The 14540-nt window shown below is 38.5% G+C and overlaps 1 protein-coding gene across 1 annotated transcript in view; it reads right to left on the bottom strand.

Annotated features, from left to right (window-relative positions):
• The window catches only part of LOC127526080 (uncharacterized), a 135020-nt gene extending 122508 nt beyond the window's left edge, over positions 1-12512 (bottom strand). Inside the window, exon 1 of the mRNA XM_051920171.1 lies at positions 12102-12512. The gene's annotated coding sequence lies outside the window, so the exon portion shown is untranslated. The remainder of the gene's footprint in view (positions 1-12101) is intronic.
• Positions 12513-14540: the final 2028 nt, after the last annotated feature.

Genomic DNA, 14540 nt, shown 5'->3' with positions numbered 1-14540 from the left:
GATTGTGCTTGCCTAATGTTATCGATTTAAAGGCCTTTTTTCTGCTAATGCACTTTATTTGAAAACTGCTTTTCTTTACTGGGGTCTTTGTTGTCTCAAATTATACTTTATAATGATAACTACATTTTGGATTGTCAGAGATGTTTTGATTACTTTCTTACCATGCATTCATTGTTACAATGTAATTTCTGGCATAATTCAGTACTTGAAATATTAAGTTGCTTAAGTGATGTTCCCTATTAGAATAATAGGCTAAGATTAGTTTTGTCAACTATTGATTTTAAATTGTAATTAGTGTAGTGTGCATGAAGTAATAAAAATAAGTTGACGTGTTTTCCTAAATAAAATTTCATTCCATGGAGGGAGAGTATAAGGCACTTGGCATTGTTGATGAAGGACCCAGTTCTCTAGAAATAGACAATAATAAATGCAGTTCGAAACCACACTGGCTGCTGTGCTGTTTATTGGGATTCTTGTATAAAAATGAAAATGTTTTTATATGCTGAGTCCATTAGAAAAACACAAACAAAGGGTTGACACCCTTTGCTTCTGTCATATTTGCTCTATTTGTAATGTTATCATTTAATCAGTCAATTTTTAACATTTAATAGAAAAACTGACAGTTGAAATTTTGCATGTAAGATTTTCTATTGAGTTCATTTACAGTACATTAAACATTTAAAAAAAAATCTAAATAAAGAACATATTAGCCTAACTGAATTCATATTTTAATAATTATTGTGAACTTCAACCAATAAAAATATGTGGTTTGCTTCCATAATTTTAAATCTCCTTCTAGTAGAGAGACACACAATGTGCTTTGCAATTGATAATGGGCCCCTTTTAATAGAAGTGCACGATAATAACTACAAGTGTTACTGTATGCTCTGTTTAGAATTGTGTTTTTTGTATTTCATAGACACATACAGGCTATATTTGCTTGAAATTTAATTGCAATATAAAGTGTAGTACACCATTAGCTATGCACTATCTGTGTACTACTACTCCTACTTGAGTACATTTTTTAGTAATTTTTCCACTTCTGTCACAATCAGGGGTTCCAGAGCCTATCCCAGTGTCATTCAGCAAAATCGATTTATAGTCACTAATTAACGTAAACTGCATGCTTTGGGGAGCTGAGAAGAAAACCAGTGTACTCCTTGTGAAACACACATGAACAATGGGGTAATGTGCAAACTCCAAGCAAATAATAAGCAGGCACCGGAATCAACACAGGACTCTGGATCTGTGACCATCAGTTTTAATCACTCCACCACTGTTGGCTTAGTAAATGGCATTTCCAGTGTTAATATCCTATCTACTATGATAGCTTACATTACATTGCATTCTGCCTTAATCTATTACAACTGGAATGATGCAAACCAACTTAACATTACACGGTAAGAAAGTGATGTTCTGTTTTACTTGAAATTAAATCAAACAGTTCAGTTCAAATACAAGTACTATACCAAATGACACATAATTGAGGCAACAGAAAAACAGTACACTTTCATAAAGGAAAATCTAATGGCAGACTTTACATTGACAAATGAAATCCTGAAGAATTGAAAAGGACCAATTATAAAACATTTATTTATTATGTCCATGTGTGTCATAGTTTTCATATGTACATCATGTCAATCACTGTGGAATTAGTTATTTTAAATTAACATTAGTTATTTTATTACCATCATGTGTGATGCCATTTTGTTTAACAGTTGTTAAGACAAACTATTGCTTTTTCAAATACCTGACTGGTCACAGTGTAGGTATGATGTCATCCATTGCCTGAAGTGGTAACATATAAGAGCTTCTTAGTTCTCCTCTTGATGCAAGTTCTACCCAATTTCTTACTCGATCAGCTAAGTTGGTCCCACTTGGAGTTTTTGAGCACAATGTTATATACAGTACATGGAATACACTGAAGCATGTGAGGGAGTGGGGTTTGCGATCATGATAAAATTCAAACATTACATCATACATTGAGGAGGGGTTTCTTTTAAGTCAGAGCAAGAGGTGCTGGTCTGCAACCATTTATTGCCAGTATGCTGCGCTGAAAATGGAATACCAGTAAGCCCACTTCAAGTCCTGATGTAATTGACCTCCAGTAGAAAATGGTGACATCTGGCATGTTTACTTATCCCTCTGTTACACTGAAAACACTGAAGTAATTTAGCAGTAGTCAGGCTTGTAGAAGAAAAATGTACAATATACTAATTTAGTTTGGCTTTGACTTTACGTTAGTTCCTTGTCTACGATTCTTTGTTGTGTTATTTGGGGCTGAAATTGAGTTTTGTTTTGCCAGGCTTTGAGCTTTCCTTCTTTCTGAATATTCTTTTCTCTCAACCTTTTTAAATCTTCTTCTCCTGAGCTTTCTTCATCCTCACAATAACTATCTGAGCTTTCACCACGTTTCTCAGAACACATATGACTGGCTACCATCATAACAAAATCAAATCGATATGGCCAGTACTATGGCAAACAAAAATCACAAAATGGCAACAGAATGGGAGAAATCCAAAAAGATTTTTAGGAAAAAAAAACAAAGCAAAATATAATATCCAAACAACGTGAAAACCATTACAAAGCAAAGGTATCAAAAATGGTAGACAAAACAACAAGTCCAAAAGACAGAACAAAAAGAACTAAACAGTTGTGGTGGATTGCCGGCTTCCTATTCCGGCCCTCACCCCCAGGCCACCAGGAGGAGCTCTCCCAACAGCATAGACGTGCCCCGAGTTCCAGCAGGGCCTCATGGACTCTGTAGTTTTTATGCACAGCCCTGCTGGATACCTTGGAGGCCACCGGGAGTCGCTGTAGGGGGGCTCGTGGACTCTTATGTGCCCTATAACCCGAGAGTACGTCATGGTCACATGACAGGAAGAAAGGACGTGCTCCCGGGTTGAAGAAAAGGACTGTTTACCCTGGCCCGGAAGCAATAAGGACTTGTGGGTTTTGGACAGGAATCACTTCTGGGTCAGGGGATATAAAAGGACTCTGGGAAAGCCTAGACACTGAGCTGAGCTGGGAGGTAGGGTGGCGAAGTGTCTGGGCGAGGAGGAGAGAGTAGTATTGTGAGTTTATTGATTATATGAGTAGTGTGGAGTGGAGGGTGCTTTGTGCAGGTGAGTACAAAATAAAAGAGTCTTGTACTTTCACCTGGTGTTTGGAGTGGTACCTGAGGGTTCAAGAGGTGGACACACGCCTTAACTGCTACACAGGGAAAGACCAGAAAAAAGGCAAAAACCAAAGATAATGGAAGAAAATTTAAAAAGATGGAAAAACACATTAGAAATAGTAAATTTGGGAGCAGACATGATTAGAGGCTTTCACAAAGGAAAAATGAACAATGACAGACATAATGTTCTAGTCGGGTTCATTTTTTTTTTTATCTTCCTTACACATATCAACACATGGCTACAGCATGATTGGTGTTGCCCAGCACTAGATTAAGAAGCAATGGGTGAGAAGCAATCTACACACCAAAGGAGCCCAAGGTTTATCATGACAGCACCCAAGTGAAACAACATAATTCATTTTCATCTAGCATTTAACTCTTTACGTCAGGAATGCATCCTTTGAAAAAATGAAGCATGTTGGAAAGCATCAAAGGAACATTAAAATACAGATCATCAATGGTGGATTACACAGAGTTATGAAGGATGGTGTTGACATTTCCCTTTAGATTGTATCAGACTTCCTGGGTGTCCCATATCCAGCCTTTGGTTAAAAATCAGTGCACAAATATAACGGCTGACTCCTTACCCAGACCGGCCACTACACTACCAAGACTATTCCTTGGATCACCTGAGGCTTCTTGCTCTAATAACAAGCCGTACTCCTTACAAGTTGTAACTTTTTTCCCACACGATGAAATAACCAGCAAACTGTAGACACAAATGTAAAATCAAACATGGATATATTGTAAATGGAAAAGACAAACAAATATTCAATAATGTTGATATGTGCGCACAAAATACCAATCCTAATGACACCAGTGACTAATTAATATATAAAACATGAATATACCAATATTTACAAAAAACCCTCCCTTGCCCCTAAACAATTACTAGAAACATAGAACACAAATTGTGTTAGTTAAACACAGCGATTGAAATGTGGTGAAAAATGAGTCCAAAATAAAGTCCAGAGGTATTGATACTGGCTGTAGTGTTCTTTTGCTCCTTCCCAAAAACAAAACAACCTCATCGTGAAAAGTCCTGGCAATGGCTGATATGAATCCGAACCCCGGGGTTCCTCGGCTATAGCTGTCGTGACGTTGATGTTGAAAAAGCAACCAGTGGAATGATGCAACAAACGGCAGTGATGAGTTTGTAAATGAATGGGTAAATTATCTCCGTTCTCCTCTCAATTTCTCTCCTCTCTCTTTCTCCTTCTTCTTTCTCACCTTCGCTCCTCTTTTTTAAATGCAGAATATCCCCAATGTATCTGGTGAGTTTAACAGGTGATTTCCATCTTGGGTTGTGGTCTCCCTCCATCATCCTTCCCCTCTTCACTTACGGGGACAACATTTACTGACGCACAGTAAACAGGACGATGATAACAAAATGCACTCAGCACAGACAAAAAACAAATACTTATTATTATGTAGCCCCACTACATACATATGTCCATTAAGACTTGTAGAGTTAGTGAAAATCCATCTTTCCTTGCTAACTTGTTAAGAGAAGTTCTTCAATTTAGCACATTAAACTATCACAGATTTCTTATTTTACTCTTCATTGCCCATATCAGATGTGGAGTGGTGCTTAGTTGGCAGAGGTTGGTCTTTACGTAGCTTTTATATACCAAGAGGGCTGCGTAAATATTTCTCTACATAGAAACATGGCTTTTTAATTTTTTGAGGAATTAAACTTGGGAATTTATGTTAAGCATGATACAAATATTTCAACATGCCAGCTTTCACATGAAGTGAACATCTTTATTAACAGGTCAAATAAAAGAGAGGAATGCCAATTTTGATCTACAATGGTAAAGTGGTACTTTCAGTGTTTGACATCATAGGAACCATGAACCAGAAGTCCAAAGAATCACACAAAAAACATAAACACTAAATAAATTTCACAATCACACACATAACCAGTCCCAGATGTTTCATGAGACTCATGTTTACTGGAACTTGGCAATGAAAATACCTCAACTTGCTGATGTATCTTCAGGATCATTGACTAAAGTAAAGTCATGACATGAAAAGCCAGAAGTGTAACCATCATTATTACTGACAAACTGTAGATGAAAGCAAAAATATTCCTCAGTGTTTGAAAACAAAAGGCAAGAACAAGCAGACAAGTAGAGTCAGATTTTTTTTTATTAAAAAGCACTCATCTAACAACAGCATAGCTTTCTGTTAAACGTTTCGAAACACAGTTTATAACTTGTATTTCTAGTTCATGTTTAGAATATCTTGTTTTGTTTACGCAGTTTCCCTTCTGGGTGTTTCTTTAACTTAATTCAAGCCTGCTAATCCTACATGTGTTTCTCTCTTGCCAATGACTAATTCAGCTTTGGACTTGTGTATTGCATAGACCAGGACTCCTTCAATAAATCTCTGTAGCATTTTTATTAGTGGTACACATTTATTTCAAATATATACTGTATTTGCACTCCGCATTGCCTCTTTCAACTCATTTGTTTTGTATTCTCTGAAACACATTTGTTTTACCATCCCATTGATTATCCTTAGCTATTTTTTGTGTCCTAGAAGGTTTATTCCATTTTTCATGCACCCTATACCTTATATGCCACTCCACAGTCACATAACACATATATTGCTGATTTGTCTTCAGTGCATTTCTATCTTGGACATCAAGGATTCCTTGCTAGTTTTCATTTATACAATGTCAAATGCATTGGCAATACTTCATGAGTGAATAGAAAAATTGTACTTTTGTGCTCTTGAAAGATCCTTCTCTTCACATATTTATTCATACTTTTTCCATATACTCTAATACCTTAGGGTTGATAGTGCTACTTATTGTTTTATATTCTACTAACTTTTTCTATTTCCTCCACATCTCTTTTTAATATTTCCGAATATAATCTACTATGGCAAATTCCCAATTTAAGCCCTCTTAAAAGTTTAGCAATCTGTTAAAAATAGTTTGTAGATTTCTTCTTGAGAGTTCTCACACATGACCTTGCTCTATTATATTTTTAGTTATTTCTTTATTTTGGCAAAAAAAGCACGATTAACCACTGGTTATCTATTTCTTTACTTTTCTCTTTCATGGACATAAATAATCATATTCCTTCTTTCAATGTTGCTATCATTTACCCTTTCTCTGAAGCTTCTTTAAATATACAAATCAAGTTAAACGGAATCTGCGGGGGGTTGGCACCCTGCCCGGGATTGGTTCCTACCTTGTGCCCTGTGTTGGCTGGGATTGGCTCCAGCAGACCCCCGTGACCCTGTGTTCGGATTCAGCGGGTTGGAAAATGGATGGATGGAAGTTAAACGGAATCAGTTCCCATACAGGTACATAAAACTCTACTGCAGTTTCGGCACATTCTGACAACATTCTGTTCTTAAACATTTTAACCTCTTTTTCTAATGTTTTACAAGTTACTGTATATATTTTAATAATACTCTTTATTTTTCTGCCTTTACTGTTTTATTTCCTTCAACCTGTCCTTTAATTCCAAGCTTTGACAGTCTTGTAGGAGGCAGTAAAATACACTTAATATCAAAGTTTTGTTTCATTTTCTTAAAAAAGAAATAAGAATGTATTTCTCCTTTTTAAATTTTTAAAATGTAATATATTCCTTTTACCTATAACACCACAAGTTGTCTTGAACTTTCCTTTCCTTTAAATGCATGTTTCTCTTTCACATTTCTTAATGTTTTCCATTTCATTTTTAAATTCCTCATCTAAATGTCTCACTTGTCTCCTTTTAATTGTCTCAGTTTTGATGCCTTGTTTATTAGTTTCCGCGTATACCTCACACTTCACTAACAGTATCACAGTTTTTGGCAACTTTCTTCTAACACTCTAAGATAATAAACAAGATTAAGCGAATATAATGGACAAATGGATAAAATCAAGAAACCTACCACCACTTTAGCCTTTATGGAGGTCCATGCGCATTTATTAAAATCACATTTTCTATACATTGAGTAACCTTAGCTCCTCTGTTTTTTCAGTTCTGAATTCCTGGCTGCTTATTTGTACCCGTACCCATTCATTTTTTTAGCATCTATTAAAAAAACTGCTGCCCCTTTTCATGTTTCTCATAAGATTTCGAGGTTACACCACATAATATTAAATATGGAATATTTTAAGTTACTGCGGTGGGTTGGCACCCTGCCCGGGATTGGTTCCTGCCTTGTGCCCTGTGTTGGCTGGGATTGGCTCCAGCAGACCCCCGTGACCCTGTGTTCGGATTCAGTGGGCTGTGAAATGGATGGATGGATATTTTAAGTTAATATCATCACTGCCATGGCTACATACATTGTGCAAACATCACTCCTTAACATTTTACTGTACATGTGCACATGTCTTAATTTGAAGTGCACATTGTATGCTGACACCACTTGCAGACTTAACATAAGAAAATACCATATGTATAATTACTTATTTTTAAGATATTATAATTTACAATTGTTTTTCTCCCTTTAAGATGATATTTGAGAATAAGCTGAAAATAGACTATGAAAATAAAATAAACCTGCAGATAACACATTTTCTGTATTAGCTAACCTTTGTGCAAACTTTGTGAGCAGAATAAAAAGCAGTTTTGAACCTGTGTGTGCTTTTGTTGGACAAAACAATGCATGTGGTAGTTATGTCCTCATTATTTTTAATGTAAATTTATTTGTAGCTCTTTAACAGATCTAATGTATAAAGTTCCTGGTGCTTAGTTTGCTTTTTCTTTTATATTTTTGTGGGAGATTTGTGATTTTATTTGTGCATCATTATCATCATCATCAGGTGTAAGCAACCTTCAAGGAATTCTACAGTAACTTCAGGGTTTTTGTTCTAGTGATGCCATCAATTTGAAGTTAAATCTTTCTGTTCATAGAAACTGTAATTTAACCTTCTTGGCATTAACCCCAAGCCTGAATCAGGCTAAGAATTATATGTAAAAATAGTTAAGCCAAAGTCAGACTTGGGGTGATGTGCAACCATCCGCTTTACAGTGTTAATTCCGATTAACTCTCAGAACAGTATTCTCCTGCAATCTAGGGGATGAAATAACATTATGCTGCAAAAAATGAATATTTCTATGTATTCAGCCACTTTATCGTAACTCATCAAGTTCGAGGGTGAGGTGGAGCTTTCAACCAAAAATACAATTGCAAATGAAAAGCTGTAAAGCCAGTTTAAGAACAAACAGAAACTAAACCAATACTTGAATCGAGCAATAGTGATGACAATGTGAATTGGACATCAGGCTTTGATATGAACAGTGAAACCGACACCTGTTTAGTAACTCCAACCTGCTGTCAATCCTGCACCTCCCCATTGCCCATTTACAGGTAACTCTGACCTAAAGATATCTGTTGAGCATGATTATCTGGACTATTTATTATTAGTCCGTGATTGTCCAGTTGAGAAAATAATTGTTGAAATGAACTGCTATGCTGAGCAGTGTCAGAAACATTATAGTAAACCATTAGCTTGTCACTGGCAGCCTGCTGCTGCAGGTGACATGTGAGTGTTTTTCAGTTTCCTGATGATGCAGGGTATTGTGGGTAAACCAGTTCAGAGATGGTACTTGTCCAAAAACTGGTTGTTACAGATATGAATATTTGGTGAAGTTCAATGCTTGCATTTCACTAAAAACAATGACTATGATGAAGCCAATCACCCAACATTGAAAAGCATGCAGAAGGTGTATGCTCCTGAGCTTTACTAAAGCATTGGCAAAAAGTAACATGGATTACAAAAGAAGAAGGTTGAGGATACACTACCTTGCATCCAAAACAGGCACAATTTTTATCAAGTTCAATTTGTTGTGCCAAGCAAGCTCTGGGTACATCTGGAAAACTATAAAAAAATTTTAGGACACTGGACATAGCTGTTATACTGTGATTATGTTGATTTAGGTTTAGGTACTTACTATACCCTGTATATATTTCCGTTATACATAAGAATGCTTTAATTGTAGAAAAAATTCAACGCTTTTGGCTTGTTTTTCCAGGGGTAAACATAATGCTTAGGAGGTAAATTCAATGCTCCTGTTTTTGTTTTTCCATGTTAGAAACAAATAAAAAACTGTTCTATGCACTACAGTTGATGAGTGTTGTTCAGAGCTCACATTAGCTGATGTCACACGTGTGCAAGTGGAAAACAGCTTAAAGGCTTGGCGGATAGTTAATTCTCTGCCGATACAGGAGACGGCACTCCATAATAATGTTCTTTCTTCTCCTCTGTCTGCAGAAAAGAAGACTGACACCTTTCCACCTCTGACATCACTTCTGGGGTCTGTCCACCTTGACCCACCACTTCCTCCCAGAATGCCGGAAACCCGAAAGAGAATCCATCTTGAGGCAGTCATACCTGTAGGACAAGTCTTCTTCTTCTTTCAGCTGCTCCCGTTAGGGGTTGCCACAGCGGATCATCTTCTTCCATATCTTTCTGTCCTCTGCATCTTGTTCTGTTACACCCATCACCTACATGTCCTCTCTCACCACATCCATAAACCTTCTCTTAGGCCTTCTTCTTTTTCTCTTGCCAGGCAGCTCTATCCTTAGCATCCTTCTCCCAATATACTCAGCATCTCTCCTCTGCACATGTCCAAACCAACGCAAGATCACCTCTCTGACTTTGTCTCCGAACCGTCCAACTTGAGCTGACCCTCTAATGTACTCATTTATAATCCTGTCCATCCTCGTCACACCCAATGCAAATCTTAGCATCTTTAACTCTGCCACCTCCAGTTCTGTCTCCTGCTTTCTGGTCAGTGCAACCGTTTCCAACCCATATAACATAGCTGGTCTCACTAACGTCCTGTAGACCTTCCCTTTCACTCTTGCTGATACCCGTCTGTCACAAATTACTCCTGACACTCTTCTCCACCCATTTCACCCTGCCTGTGCTCTCTTTTTCACCTGTCTTCCACAATCCCCATTACTCTGTACTGTTGATCCCAAGTATTTAAACTCATCCACCTTTGCTAACTCTACAGTACTCCTTGCATCCTCACCATTCCACTGACCTCCCTCTCATTTACACACATGTATTCTGTCTTGTTCCTACTGACCTTCATTCCTCTCCTCTCTAGAGCATATCTCCACCTCTCCAGTGTCTCCTCAACCAGCTCCCTACTATCGCTACAGATCACAATGTCATCAGCAAACATCATAGTCCACGGGGACTCCTGTCTAATCACGTCTGTCAACCTGTCCATTACCATTGCAAATAAGAAAGGGCTCAGAGCCGATCCCTGATGTAATCCCACCTTCACCTTGAATGCATCCGTCACTCCTACCGCAGACCTCACCACAGTCACACTTCCCTCGTACATATCCTGTACAACTCTTACATAATTCTCTGCCACTCCCGACTTCCTCATACAATACCACAACTCCTCTCAAGGCACCCTGTCATATGCTTTCTCCAGGTCCACAAAGACGCAATCCAACTCCTTCTGGCCTTCTCCATACTTCTCCATCAACACCCTCAGTGCAAACATCGCATCTGTGGTGTGCTTTCTTGGCATGAAACCATACTGCTCACTAATCATCACCTCACTTCTTAACCTAGCTTCCACTACTCTATTCCCCTGTAGTTACTGCAGTCCTGCACATCCCCCTTATTCTTAAATATCAGCACCAGTACACTTCTTCTCCATTCCTCAGGCATCCTCTCACTTTCCAAGATTAAACATTCTGGTTAAAAACTCTACTGCCATCTCTCCTAAACACCTCCATGCTTCCACAGGTATGTCATCTGGACCAATGGCTTTTCCATTCTTCATCATCTTCATAGCTGTCCTTACTTCCTCCTTGCTAATCTGTTGCACTTCCTGATTCACTATCTCCACATCATCCAACCTCTTCTCTCTCTCATTCTATTCATTCATCAGCCTCTGAAAGTACTCTTTCCATCTGCTCAACATACTCTCCTCGCTTGTGAGTACGTTTCCATCTTTACCCTTTATCACCCTATCCTGCTGCACATCTTTCCCAGCTCGGTCCCTCTGTCTAGCCAATCGGTACAGGTCCTTTTCTCCCTCCTTAGTGTCCAACCTCTCATACAACTCATCATACGCCTTTTCTTTAGCCTTCGCCACCTTTCTTTTCACCTTGTGCCTTACCTCCTACTTTCTACTCTTCTTTCTGCATCTCTGTGACTAAATCACTTCTTCTTTGCCATCCTCATCCTCTGTATACTATCCTGTATTTCCTCATTCCACCACCAGGTTTCCTTTTCCTCCTTCCTCTTTCCAGATGTCACGCAAAGCACCCTTCTTGCTGCCACCTTTACAACATCTTGTGTAGTTTCCCAGATGTCTGGTAACTCTTCACTGCCACCAAGTGCCTGTCTCACCCCCTCCCTAAACTCAACCTTGCAGTCTTCCTTTTTCAACTTCCACCATTTGATCTTTGGCTCTGCTCTCACTCTCTTCCTCTTCTTGATCTCCAATGTCATCCTACAGACCACCATCCTATGCTGCTTAACTACACTTTCCCCTGCCACGACTTTGCAGTCTTCGATCTCCTTCAGATTGACTCTTCTGCATAGGATGTAATCTACCTGTGTGAATCTTCCTCCACTCTTGTATGTAACCCTATGTTCCTCCCTCTTCTTAAAATATTTATTCACCACAGCCATGTCCATCCTTTTGGCAAAATCCACTATCCTCTGATCTTTTTCATTTCTCTCCTTGACACCATACCTACCCATCACCTCCTTGTCTCCTCTGTTCCCTTCACCACCGTGCCCATTGAAATCCGCTCCAATCACCACTTTCTGTCCCTTGGGTACACTGTTCATCACTTCATGCAACTCATTCCAAAAATCTTCTTTCTCGCCCATGGCAGACCAAATCTGCGATGCATATGCACTAACAACATTCATCACCACACCTCCAATTTCCAGCTTCATAATCATTATTCTGCCTGACACTCTTTTCACCTCCAAAACACTCTTGACATACTGTTCCTTCAGAATAACTGCTACCCCATTTCTCCTCACATCCACACCATGATAGAACAATTTGAATCCACCTCCAATCCACCAGGCCTTACTCCCCTTCCATTTAGTCTCTTGCCCGCACAATATATCAACCTTCCTTCTCTCCATCATATCTGCTAACTCTCTCTCCTTACCAGTCATACTGCCAACATTCAAAGTTCCTACCCTCAGTTCCACTCTCTTTACTTTCCTCCTCTCCTCCTGCCTCCAGACATGTCTCCCCCCTCTTCTTTTCATTCTTCGTCTTCGGCCAACAGTAGCCCAATTTCTGCCAGCACCCTGTTGGCTAACAATACTGGTGGTGGTCGTTGTTAACCCGTGTCTCGACCGGTCCAGTATGGAAATTTGTATTGTTGTCCGCATATTGATTTGGCAAAATTTTACACCGGATGCCCTTTCTGACGTAACCCTCCCCATTTATCCGGGCTTGGGACCAGCACGAAGAAACACACTGGTTTGTGCATCACCTGTAGCACAGTCTGAGGAAGACTAATTTTTTTGAGCATTTACATGCTTTTCTTTTGCTTTCAAGCTCTTTCAGTTATATAGGGTTGGCTGCAAAGTGCCCAAAAACTCTAACATTGTGGTTTCATCTTTACATTGCCTTTTCTTTCTGGATAATTTTTGAATGCAACTATGAACACCAAACACTATTCATATGAAAAATTATACAGTGGCTACCTTTTTTTTTTTGCAAAATATTTTAGTTGGCCAATTATTTACAAAAACAGAAGCAATTTAGAATTCTGTGTCTTAACCAGAGTCAGTTAATCAGAAGGAAAAAATGTGCAAAACGTATGTGCATTAAAAGTGTGAAAATAATTTGCATCTTTCTCAGTTTGTTAGATAAGTAAAATATGCACAGTTTGTCTTTATATGGAACTGCAAACTAAGAGCTGGAACAAACTACCTACAAAAATTTCAATTTATTTTTAAAACTAACATCATATAAATTAACTGCTTTGAAGGAAAATTTGTAATCATCATGGCAGTCAAAGATTGAGGTGCTGTGAATATTCGCTGTCATGCTGTACATTTAAGCAGCACCATTGTATCAATGAAGGAACTTCATTTGGATAAAATGGTAAAAAATGGTAAAATAGTGCAGCTTTCACTGCTCGCATACTGATCCAAAGGTAATCCTGTTGGAGACTTGTGGGAATGGCATGCTGACCCAAGCAGTGCAACTGGTGTATAATTTGAGATATTTGGATGCATGGAGTCTGTTCTTCTCTCTCCTTAGGGAAAACACAAGAACAAACTGACCAGGAAGACTTCAACTAGAGCATTAAAATGGGTGACCTTACTACTGAAGCATCCCCCCATTAATGGCTTATAAAAGCAGATCAGGAGGATCTATAGACATGAAGGGATTTATTTTTGATGAAGAATATCAGAATGGCTGGATTTAAAAGACGTTTTCAGATTCAAGCTCAGGTTTATTGCCATGCGTGCACTGACATTTTGGGTGGCAGATTGATTAGTATTGATGCCTTGCAGTCAGATATACATGGCTTGTTATACGTACGGAGTATGTATGCTCTCCTGACACTTTTGTATGTTTTCCTCCCACATGACAACCAATGTTCCCTCTAAGGAGTAGCATATAGTGAGCAAAAAACATTGTTTATGAGCGACATTTTGTTTAAGCCAAAACTTAATGAGCACCAACTCCGACGGTTGGAGTGAGCGATCGTACGATAAGTACGAGCGACACCGTCGGAATGAGCGATCGTGCGGGAAGTATGAGCGACGCTCTGAATTCGTGTGAGCGATTGCTCACGCGCTCAGCTTAGAGGGAACATTGATGACAACTGATGTACAGCTTATGTTATTTTGTGATTTTTGTTTCTGCCCAATGCTCACTTCTACCACAAGAAGCTATGGCCCACCCCTCTGTGACCTTGAATTGGACTGAGCAGGTCTGAGAATTCAATCTTACATGACATTTGGTGCTCCTCTCATTTTATATTTATTTGAAATACTCTGTGCATCTTAAAATATACTCCTTTTTATATTATTTGGTATATTAATATAAGATTAGAAATTACAGATACTGTTCATATGTGCAGCAGCACTTGAGAAACTATAATATTTGTTTTTCCTCTCGTGATTGTATGTTAAGTTCTTTATATCTTGTATAATTTGGGTGAATATGTTAAATCCCCAACTCTGTCATTTAACGAAACACAGAGGAACACTAGGTGTCAGCATTATCCAAGAATTCAAAGAAAAAGAGCCAATTCAGTTAAGTGACAACCACAAAAAGAGTTTTCATAGTGGAACTAGGAAAATCAAAATTACCCAAAAATAATTTTATATCATTCAGAAGAACGCTGTGCTTCTTTTTAAAGTTTTCAGGAAAATGTTTTGTGCTTA

The sequence above is a fragment of the Erpetoichthys calabaricus genome, chromosome 1, assembly GCF_900747795.2.
Source record: "Erpetoichthys calabaricus chromosome 1, fErpCal1.3, whole genome shotgun sequence".
Classification (NCBI taxonomy): Eukaryota; Metazoa; Chordata; class Cladistia; order Polypteriformes; family Polypteridae; genus Erpetoichthys; species Erpetoichthys calabaricus.
Note: the sequence above shows the minus strand (reverse complement) of the source record. Positions and strands in the feature narration are given on the sequence as shown.